Raw genomic sequence first — 12627 nt, 5'->3', positions numbered from 1 at the left:
GAGAGAGAGAGAGAGAGAGTGCTCACGCGCTTATGATTTTGCCCTAAATAGCCACAAGACCACAGTTCCTTGGTGCTTTAAGGCATCCAAGCCATTGTCTACTATAATGGTGAAATAAATTAATGGCCAAATAATAACCAGAAAAAAAGGATGAGATAGAAAGCAAATGTTTATCTTCAGAGAAGGACTGAGTAGCAAAGCTCATGGCTATCTCCCACCAACCCCTCTTGTAAGAAAACCAAGTGCTTATTGGAAACCTTTGACAGCATTGGTATCATGGTGTGATGTCCCTAGTCCAGCCTACCAAATCAATAATCAGGTTGAGTGGTAGCTCACAGCTTCAAAGCACCTGAGCCAGACAACTTTGCGACTCATGTGTTCATTTTTACTGCAAATGTATAACTGAGTAGGATGAGAGCTACAGTTGGCTACCCAATAATCCTAAGAGCCAGTAAGTACCCTCTGCCTGGTTCCCAGAAACTGCGACTAACACTTGTTCTTAATGGCTTCCAGTCACCATCCAAAATGGCTCCTGTCCTTCAACTAAGCACATGGGAGATGGAAGAGGATCCTTTCAGAGTCAATAGCAAGAGGCAGGGAGTTCACTCTCCTTGGCTAATGTGCATGATTTGAATTAGTGCCTGGAATGACAGAAGTTGGGCAGTTATCTTTAAGAAATGAAGTTTCTGGCATTCTCAGCATGAAACCATTTCTCTATCTGAGGTTACCACAAACAACTTTGATTTCACAGAATGAGAGCCACAGAGACTTAACTAGTCATGGTCTCAGTTATGGTGTAATAATGATGGTGGTGGTGGTGGTGACCAAATTAGCCAGGTCTACTCCTTGCTTGAAAGCATCCAAGTCATGAAGGAAAAAAAAAAGATTTTTAAATATATGGGAAAGTAAACCCTCTTAGTCTTGCTTTCTCTGGTTTTTTGTTTGTTTGTTTGTTTGTTTGTCTTTTTTTTCATAATGGCAATTTTAAAATAAAACCAAGCTGAAGGAGCACATGCCAGTGGCTCAGAAATGTCACGTGACTGGAGTCGTGTAATTTATCAAGATTCTTATTTTTTACAGTGTGGGGGTAGGGGGGTGGGGGAGAATTACATTTACCTTTAACATTTTTATTCAAGAAATGCAAATGGTAAATGGAATTCTAATCAAAAGTCAATGAACCCAAGGAATGTTAGAAGTTAAATAGTCATAGAAATAGGGCTACGGCTGTGAAGAGGGGTGGGGGGAGATGGCATAAGAGTACGATAGATAATGTGTATTTTCACCCTCCTTAGAGAAGCCCTCTGATTGTGGCTCACGTGAGGAGACCATCTGATAAGACAAGCAAGGCTAAATGGCAAACTGCAAACATCCAATCCCGGTGTATTTCCTCAGCCCTGACCTTCAGATAAAAATCATACAGAAATCTGCAAAACCTCCACACACCCAGCACCCCACACTGCCAACATTTTCAGACACAACAGCCAGAAGGAGGGGAGGGGAAGAGGGGGGTGGGTGGGCAGCAAAAAGAAGAAACAAAGGTACAGCTACTGACAACAGTTTGCCTTTTGCCTTAAGTGCGTCAGGAGTAGGGTTGGCCGAACTTGATGGCTGCTCTCACCATTTCATCTGCATGTGAGTGGGTACGTGTGCAAAGAACACACGTGCGTGTGTCTATCATTTTTATATATGTGTATGCAATCAGGAGCAAGTGTGTAAGGAGTTCACAGGAGATATATACATACTGTGTGCATATTTAAGATGGAGGGGGGAAAGACTTCAAACGGTAAAAATTTATTGCACTGTGAAATTAGCTAAAATTATGACAACTGTAAGAAAAAAAATTATGCGGGCAAAATTTGGGTCTGGTGGAAGAATTCTTTGATGTCTGGATTCCAATTTAACCCCCGACTGAGTTCTAAGAATCAAATGAACAAAGTATATCATACACCCCAAGTCTGCCTGTCAACGCTAGTCATCATTTTTTATTTTATTCTTTCCAGCTGCATGTATTTACAAGACTCGTCTGACGTTTCCTCCCCTCAGAATGTACACACTGACTGCTACGGGCAGTTGCCAAATGCATTTGTAAAACAGCTCAACCCCGTGTTTGTTTATTCATTGTGCGTCTCCATCGGTCTCAATAAATATGTACCACTCTAATTTTTTACATTTGCTATTATGTCAGACCTCCGTATATTTGACTTATGTGTTTACGTGTGAATATAAACAACCCAGAATTTTAAAATATCTGAAGGACACGCCGCACATAAAATGGCATATTCACATGCAAAAATTCACATCGGTGCTTGCTGCTTGACTGTCTAGAATAGATTCAAAGAAGATTTTTGTTTTGTTTTGTTTTCATGATGAGGGTTATACTGGCGGAGTTTTCAAAATATCTCTGAGTGTACAAATAATAAAAGATTCCTATCTTGATCCAAAACACTGCTTGCTTGCATGTAACTGAACATACCCACAAATCCGTGCTTCACACACAAGGGCAGCAGTGGATGACAATGTTTAGATTATACTGGAGAACTGTCTGAAGACGCTGCATACAAACACACGGTACCCTGTTTCCGGGTATAGGCCTATCAAGTAAGCTAAGTCCCCAAATATTTTAAGGCAGTTATAAATATTTAAAGTGTTAATAATAAATCTAGGTTGCTTAAAGAATATTTCCAAGTAACATGAAATATTTACTTCCCCCCCACGCAACCTACCCAACCCATAAAAAGATAAGATTTATCACAAAATGTTTGAGGAATAATCAGCCATTTTGAGCTAATATATTTTAATATTTATACACATGACACATGCTGAATATAAATGATACATTGTGATTTCCCATAGTGTATGGAATTTATACAATTAACCGCAAGATCCAATGGCTTCAAGGCACGTAAGGGGCAAACACACTTACAAGGTTTCGCTGATTATTGTTGTAAATCTTATAAAGCGTAAAAGCATTAAAGTATATTCTGTTTACACCATTCATTACAAACCCCGGCATATAAAAATAGTATTATTTTTTATTAAAAGATTTATATTTTTCTGGCTTTTTTCTTTTATGAGGTAAATTTATTTGCTAGTGTTAAAAAAAAAAAAAACTTTCTATTTTTCCACCCCCAAATACATGTTTGAAATATACCCTGGGTTTCAGTATCAATTTTCTGGTTATTTCTCAAGGGCTATATTTGTGCACAATAATTGCAGCAAACATTTGGAAATTATTCATTTGGTTTCTCCAAAGTGTTTAAATTTAAAAAGAATCAAATAATAAAAGCACGACAGAATAAACTGCCTATTTTCTGCCCATCTGATAGCCGTATACATATGCATGCACTTATACGTGTCTATTTCTAGTACACCATTAATCAACAATGACAAAACCATGTTATCTATCTATCTATGCTGGACGTTGGATGTTTTAATATTTATACAAACCACATCAAAAATATATGTGTGATTTTGCTTTTCAGAACAAGAGACTTGAGTGTTTCGTGGAGATGTTTCTCACCGGGTCTTTCTATGCTTTCTCAGCCATGTGTAATGTTTAAATACACCTGTGTTGAAAAAACAAAACTGAATAAATAAATTCAGCAACATGCTTTAAGCCTTCCACTGTCTGAATAGTGTTATTGCTTGGGGGGGCGGGAAGGGGGGAGAGAAGGTGTGGGGTGGGAGAGCTAAAGCCAGGAAGCCTCCGGACTGGGAAACAGACAGCATCAGCCTGCATGATCCAGGAGTTGTCCATTGTGAAAAGCACTGGGTTCTACAGCAGCTTCTCAAATTGAATCGGCTTTCATTCCTAGAATGATTTCCTGCTGCTGAAAATGAATTTGTAGGCAGCCATGAAAAAAATATCCGTAAGATTGATCTACCTCTGAAGGGAACCTCTGGAGAAACACAGAAGTTTTATCAAACCCATGTACACTTACATCACCCAAGGACCTATTACCTGCAGGAACACCACTTGCATACAAGCGCGGGCTAATGTCACTAACGTATTTACCTGCATTGAGGCACATACATAGTAAATGTCCCCCTCGGTCGTGGGGATATGATCCACACACAGGCTCTATGTTTATGTCCCTCCAAGAACAGGTATTCATTAATCTGCATGTCTGCATCAGAGAAACAGCAGGGTCACATCCCCCTTTCCTTCTGCTTTTTGCTGTAACCACCCTGGCTATCAAAGGAAGAAAACACAGTCATAAAGAAATGGTTCCTTTCATTCCCTACTCAGTTCACAAAGGTGGGGAAGAAATCCAGGACCTTTCTTCCCCATTCATGTGTCAAATTGGAATACTGGAGAGAATTGAGAAGTATTGCTTTCCGTTGCTCTCCTTTACCATGCAAAGCAAAGGCCTAGATTAAGCTTTGTTTCTTTTTTCAAATGGGCCTGGTGTTTTTTCTCAGTCACCCATGCACACACTCACACACACAAACCCACCAAGTGGCTTCATGGTTCACATCTGGCTCCCAAACTGTCATTCATTTGCAGGCACAGCAGCTTAAATATTGGAAGCTAATTTGAACTTAAAATATACATATGCATATATATATATATAATGTACACACACACACACACATATATATATATACATATATATATATATATATATATATATATATATATATATAACTATGATATGAGAAATCAAACTAAATATAAGCCTGGGTAACTTTATTTTTAATGATGACTTTCAAAAGAAAAAAATAGGTATGGGAGAGAGATCAGCTGGGTGGGTGTAAAAATTGTTAATCTTAAATTTCTACAAACCCGAGTGTCAGAGTAAGCATGTACGGAGCATCAAGCATAACAAAAAGAAACGAGGTGGGGGGAAGGGGTCCCCGCACTTGCTTCCTTGAATCCCTCTGAATACATTTCACAATTCATCAGTTTTTGTCTTTCCTGCCTGGAATGAGGACAATCAGACCAGACACCCATTAGATTTTTCATGCATTTTTTTTTCTTGTTCATGACATGTTGGCAGGGAGGATGGCAATTCTGAAATCTTACCAAATGAGAAAAATGTCAGAAGCTGAACTGACAGCTAGTGGTTACTATGGTGATCGGTGATGCTGGGAAAAAAAATAAAATAAAATAAGACTCGGTTAATTCAAAAGGAATCAAGTTGGGTATTTTTTTAAGCCAGTTGATAGAGATGCAAACTTAATCCTGATATTGGGACATTATCTTTTCCAGCTAACAGCCAAAGACACCATTTAGCTTAAATAATAACTAAATACATAGCTCGTAATCTTGTGATTAAAAATAATGGAAAGAAACGATATTGATAAATGGAAGTCAAATACTATTAGCAAATGACTATCAGAGAAATATAGTGTGTATTTAGTGCAAAGAGGAATTGGGGTGGGGCTTGTGGTGGAGAAATGTACAGTTTTAGAAAAATATTTTTATAAAAAAAAGATGGAAGCCTCGTGGGAAAAAAAAATTTATGGTACTATAGATTCAGCTAAACACACAGGCTCATAGCCTGGTATGTTCCTTGCCAAAGTTCATCAAGGCAAAAAGAAAGAAATGTACCTCTGTTTCAGTTCCAGTTCGTATAATCTAGCTTCTTTCATTTTAGAGGGTATTTACAGAAAGTCTTATTGTGAGGGTTTCTTTTTAAGTATATTTATTCTCCATATTTCTTTCTTTTTTTTTTGTTTTTTTTTGTTTTATTTTGTTTTTTTGTTAAAATCAAGTTTCTTATACTGATTGTTCTTCTGAGCTCCTTACCACTGGCATGCAAAAAAAAAAAAAAAAACCGATAATCTGGCAGGAAGAAGAAAGTACCCGTAGGCATCTCCCCAGTACCAGGCAACAAGGACAGCTGCTGGCTCAGACAACCACTGCTGTTATTTTTAGGTTGGCTGGCCTAAAAGAAGGAAGAATATCATGAGATGACTTTTACAATTAGCTAAAAATATTATTCAATTTTTGGTCTGCGTGTAATATATGCAGAGTCCCAGATGACTTAGAGAGATTTTTAAATCAATCAGTTTATAAAGGTGTCAAGTGTGTCAGCCTAAAATGAATGCCACGCAGATAAGCAATCTTTGCTCTAGAATAAAACTTTATCAAGATCTCCCTTCACACCCACACTAAACTACTTTGATGATAACAGCTTAACGCCAAAAAGGTGGACTTCAGAAGACCAAAGGCAGCTCTCATCGTGAAACAGTGTCATCTGAAAACTTTCCTTGCCTGCATATTTTATCCATGTCCCACACTCCCAGATCTAGCCCATATATTTTTTTCATTTGCTATAGCGACATTAAATTATCTATTTCCACCTTTTCCCCCTCCCTAAATCAAATCTTTTGAGAGTTACAAGTAACTAGCAAAAACAAGGTTCTTATTTATAACCTCAAGCTAGTATTTAATGCAAGGGAGAGGTAGGTGTTGGTGAAGAAGACACTCGGGAGGGGGAATATATATATATATATATGTATATACATATATATATATATATATATATGTACACATGCAGTACTATTGGCTAAGGGAAGCCCTTCACTGAACAGACTACAATGCCATCTACTGGGAAAGTGAAGTTCAGCCTCATTGCCAAGAGCAAAGCTAGCTTAAAAGGCTTACAGATGGACTGGAGAGACACGCAGTCCTGCATCTTCTCTGTTGTAAACAGTAGGAGATCTATGCGTGTATCACTATCATTTGAAACATCAGTCCCATTATAAACCACTCTGTTCTTTCTCTGAGGCAAGCCTCCTCCCAGAGTTTTTTGTTTTTAATTTTCCACCAAGTTCTGCTGTCTTCAGTTCCCTTCAACTACTTTGTAACAAACAACACCCAGAAAACAGAACCACTGGGGATTGAGTGACCTTAAGGTCCATTCCTACCGTCTCTACCAAGCTAGAGACGTCTAGCTTGTGAATTTCACAAGCTGTTTGTGCTACAAGCCACTCTGCAGAAGTTTGGGGTTCTTTGGATTTTTTTTTCCTCTGTAAAATCACAACAGAGAAGCCGACCATTGTGGTGGAGCTGGGATGAAGAAGAGCCAAGACAGAGAGCCTTGGCCTTGTCACCATCCAGTCTCTGAGTGGTCTTTAGCTCTGTGGGATTCAGTTTCCATTTGCCCAGGTTGCAGGAGTTGCTCTCCCATTTCTATCTGCACATCCTCTGCTCGGCTGCATGCTTTCCTTTCATTCCATCCTCCTCAGGACATGATTTCATGAGAATCATGAAGTAAGAAGGATGTTTAGGACCACCATCTCTGACTCCGAGTACAAAACCATTAATGATAAGGGGAAGAATAGCTAAGAGGCTAGACAATTCTGTTACACCTCCGACAAAATGAAGCTACACTTTCATAACCACTTAAGGAAGAAAAAATTAAAATAAACTCAGTGTATACCCAAAAGTCACTGCAACATCTTCCAACTGCAGGTGCAAACATAAGAAACAGCAAGGATACACAACTTGCTGTTAGGGCCAAGAATTCTTTACCATAGAGGGTTATCCTATGTGGTACAGGATGACAAACAGAGCCCCTGCTCTCTACTCAAAAGAGGTCACTAGCCTCACTCCCACCCCATACGCATGGCGTAATGCCCAGTTAAATTCTCCAGACATTAGACATTGGCTGGGGAGGGGCAGAAATGGCGGTATCACCCCCTCCCCGTTGGTAACACTAGTATAGAATACCATTTAAAGGAACCATGTCCTGCATGATGTTCTAGCTGAGTCACAGCAATGTCTGGAACATCACCTTAAAAAAAAAAAAAAAAAAAAAAGACAGAAGACTAGGGTAGAATCAGAGTTAATTTGAGTCCAGAAATTTGCGTTATGTCAATTCTTTTAACTGTGGGGCCAACTGGAGATCCTGGCCTTCCCAAAGGCCTCCCTGGAAATTTCTCATGGTGGAGGGAAAGGGGAAGGCCACATCATGGGGGGCAGCTGTTAGGCAAGTTCTCAAAGCAGGGGTCAAATGTGCCATTGTGACAAGGTCTATAGGCTCAGGGAACAGGATAGAGAGGAGGTAAGAGACGGAAGAAAGTCAGGACTGTTTTGGTGTATTTCGTTTTTAATTATTTTTTCTAGTCAAAGACAAAGATATAAAGTGAAAAATAAGTAATGTTTAAATATGAGCCCCCTTTTCCCTCTAAAATAGGAAAACCCCTGTTATATATAATATATAACAGAAAAAAAACAGGAAATAACAAAATTTTAATTTCCTAAATTGGGGATGCCACTAACAATTTTGTTTATAATTTCAAATACGGTATCAGGCTATAAGATAAAGAAGTGGGATGAGGGGAGGGCCATGGGCTATACATTCAGGAAGGCTAGAAAGCTGGGGATATGGATCAGTGCAAGTGCGACAGCCTGCAACCCTAGCACAAAAAGTAAAATAAAACAAGCCATATGAGGAGAGCTACTGAAATTTAGAGATGTCACGATCCAGCGCAGAAGAGTGTGAATCCGTACTAATCTGAAATGTTTCTAACCGGTCCTTGCAGGTACAGTTTCCGAGTGAGCTGTATGTGCTTTCGGTTTCTCCCACCTAATGCTACGCACATCTAGTGTGGCCTGTCAGATGTGCATGGCTACTTCCGCTGCCTTGCCATATCTACCAGGAAACCTCCAAATTTGTTTGGGAACTTTTCCATAGGGTTGTAATCCTTCCAGGGGATTCACACCAGACAGTTGAGATGCTGTGCCTGGTGCCCTGTTTAGCAACATTTCTGTGTGACACATCAATGAGGATGAAAATATATATTGTACATCTGATATTTTTCCCCAATATTCTAAAGTCTTGCTTTTCCTTGTTGCAGGAGGATGTGTGGGAATTAGAACAAACTGAATAGATGCAAAATATATTTGCTCTTTAAAAAAAAAAAAGCGGTCCCCAGTGCCACCTTCTCTCAGGCTGATGGCTGTCCCCAGTGCCACCTTCTCTCAGGCTGGTGGCTGTGGCTTTGTGGAGTGTTTCTTTCTTTGAAAGCACTGGACCACACATGCGCCCTCATTCACAGTGACTCTATAGATGAACTGTCTCCGTATTTTTAAAGAAAACTCAGCTTGTGCGGTCGCTGCTAGCTCAGAGAAACTCCCCAACTATTTTTACATTTCATTCACACAGTGGATGGGGCCACAGTGCAGAGAAGACAAGGCCCTGGAAAAAGAGTTCCGTTGGTGGGGACATACAGGGATGTTTCTAAAGTGCTGTATTGAGTTTCTCAAATGAGGCTCGATCTCTAAAGCAGTGTCCGTGGACCCAAGAAGCTTTCTGAAAAAGATCATTTTTACATTCACACATGCATGCACACATGCACACTCACACACACATCATACACATGCGCATGTGGACACACACACACATAGACCCTATCTTGTTACAACCCTATCTCAAGTCTTTCGAATCTAAAGAAATAAAACACCCATTGCTTCCTTGTCCCATTTTTGAATGTTAACCACACTTTAAAATTTCAGTATCTTCACACGCTCCAGACATTTGCTAAGGTTGATTCTCTTAAGTTGGCCTTTACATTTCTATTTATTCATTTTTTTCATTATCTTTTTTTTTATAAAAAACCCTCTGGCCATTACCTTTTGAGACTGTCCGAGACTGTGTCCCTTCAAGGTTTTCTTTGTGTTCCTTCCAGGGACCACCTGGGCAGCACCCTGTAAATTGCCCACACCTGACAACCTTCACCGAACCCCACCCCCTCTCCAGACAGAGTAATCCGTCTTTGGCACCATGGGAGGGGTATGTGGGCGCAAGATGCTGGTGGAATCCAGCCTCCTTCGGTGTCTCAACTTTCATTGTCAGTTGCTAAATTAGCTAATGATTAATTAGTTAATGTTTTCAAAGCATTTTGAGGATGAAACGTGTGTCCTGAGTGCTAAGTGTAAAACAGCATTAGTTATCTGACTCCACAAAGACTAATTAGCTTGGAGGGGGGGCAGGTCCCTCCTCCACACTGATCAATAATAGTGGTATTGAATAGTAGGAGTACGGTAAGGCCCAGCTCATGTTGTAAGGCATGTATTCCCTGAGACACACAGAAATCCCTACTGCATTCATTGTTTGGTAACTCTTGGCTTTCGGTGAAGCTGGAGGGGAACAGTGATGTCATCTATATAGAATGCCAAATTTTTGCCATCCAAAAAAAAAAAAAACTTGAAAGGATTATTTGACAAAGTTAAAAGTAAAGACCCAACTCTTGGAAAGAGCAACAGAGACACAATCAGTGGACTCATGTTTAACAAGAATTAAGTTTTTAAAGGTGTCCCCCCTCCCACCTCCTCTAAAAAGCTCTTTAATGGTGGTTCTCCAGGTGGCCTCTGGATTTATTGTGAAATTCACTTTGATGGCTATGAGTCCTCATGGGGACCATTATGTCAATAAGTTCAACAGCAACATTTTATTCCAGGTACAGACATGACTTAGAAGATAGAGTCAAGGTCTGGAAATTCCAAGATCCTGTTTTGTGTGGCCCATACCAACCTCAATAGAAGAGAAGAAAAAAAAAGATAGCTTTCTCCATTTTTCTCCGCTCCCTCTGCCGCCCAAACTGAGTGCACAGACCTTTCTGTAAAGTTTCTCAGATACCAAGAGACCCTACAAATTCCTTAGAAAAGTTCAGAACTGGGGCTGGAGAGATGGCTCAGCGGTTAAGAGCACTGACTATTCTTCCAGAGGTCCTGAGTTCCAATCCCAGCAACCACATGGTGGCTCACAACCATCTGTACAGCTACAGTGTACTCATATATATGAAATAAATAAATTTAAAAAAAAAAAGTTCAGGACTTTCTTTCCTCTATTCATTTTCAGAGATTTAAATACATAAGGCCAGTGGAGATTCTGCAGTTGAGACAGACGAGTGGAGACAGTTCTCCTCCAGTCTGCCAGGAGTCTTAGTCATAAACACTGAAGATTTGGGTCTCTCTCTCTCTAATGCCCGAGATTATTATTTTTAGTCAAGGTTAAGCAAGCCACATAACCTTCCAGATTAAAGAATATTGCATGGATTTTTGTTTGCTTAAAGGCTGGGGTTTTGCAGCTTGGGGATTTGTTTGGGTTTGGATTGGTGGCTTTTTTTTTTCCCTCTGATGAGGACAATTTCAAAATGATGCTGCAGTGCTGATCTTCAGAGACCATCAGACAAACACTATCAAGGTGTCAGCCTCAGAGGAGGCGGCATTAACAAATGAGCCCTACCTGCCTAGCCAAGCATACAGACCACTCAGCCTGGAAAATAAAAAGTTAACCTAAAACAAAAGGAATTCTACACACGGGAGCATATGCTCCTTATGTAGCCAAAGTCTCCAAGAAAGAATGTATGTGTCAAACAAAACAAAACAAGGGCACAGAAGCCACATGTATGCATATGTACATGTGTATCTATCTGCATTTCAAACATACACAAAGTACATACAATCACACACACACACACACAAACACACACTGCACATATGTTAATAGAGCATTCGTACAATGAGAACAAAAACAAAAACAAAACAACAACAACAACAACCAAAAAAAAAAAAAAAAAAAAAAAACAATGGTCTGGGTAAAGACTCCCTGAACTGGGTACCAATATCAGTGAGAGCCTTTTGTATGTTCACAAAAATCTATCTGCCAGAAAAGTGTGAGGATCATCTGGAAGCAGACCGAGTATAGGGAGACAGGTAGCCCACTGCAAGAGGACTTCCCCATTTCCCACGAGGCTATAAAAGAGCAAACACTTGAAATAATTTGCAAATAACCCTAACCCAGCTCCTTCTTTTTTTTTTTTTTAATGAGTAGGATTTAGCAGGAAAGTTGTTCAAATGACAGGACCCTTATTTCCAAGGTCCCTCTGAGTGGATCGGACAAAGGTGAGGAGAGAGAAGGGGACAGAGAATCCAAGGGAAGGCTCCAGTTTGTGACTGGAAACTGAAGTGAGGTTTCCTCAGAGATTTCAAGGATCCTTTAAAATTCTTATCTAAATCAAGTCCCCTTCTGACTTTCTTTTTCTTATAATTGAACAAGTGTTTAACTGTATCTCGCTGTCACAGCCGTTCCAATACATGAGCCGCACTCTGAGTAACAGCTTTCGTTACACGTTTTCTGTGCCGAGGACTTCCCGTACACCATGATAAGAGCCCTCGTAGCTTGGTACTGCCTGCACACAGAAAATAAACCTGGCATTTTCAGATTAGCTTTTTTTTTTCATCTGACATGCATGATTTTGGCAAGACAAAGGGGTGCTTGTGATGCCATACATACTGGTCTGAATATCCTCTTTAGTTCATTATTTAAAAAAAAAAAAATCATCTCACTGTTTGGGACCAGATAAAAATAAAATTTTAAGTTGGTTCAGCAAAGAAGGCCTGAACAGCTTCAGCATAGCTTAAACAAATCATTATCCATGAGCCAAATGCTAATGCAATTTTTTTTCACTTCCATGGTATCTTTATGACAATATATCAAATATCCAAATATTATACGAGGGCAGAGGCTGTGCTATATCACCTGGTCAGAGCTGTTAACGTTAAGAAACATGGGGGAAGCTTGCAGCCCAGACTTTTAATTCAGGTGCCTTGTTTCAGACTCAGGAGCATTCGGTCATTCAGCCCTGAGGGACCAGGGAATGTTTCCCACC

This window comes from Mastomys coucha, unplaced genomic scaffold, assembly GCF_008632895.1.
Source record: "Mastomys coucha isolate ucsf_1 unplaced genomic scaffold, UCSF_Mcou_1 pScaffold22, whole genome shotgun sequence".
In the NCBI taxonomy this organism is placed as follows: Eukaryota; Metazoa; Chordata; class Mammalia; order Rodentia; family Muridae; genus Mastomys; species Mastomys coucha.
This window is presented reverse-complemented; position numbering follows the sequence as displayed.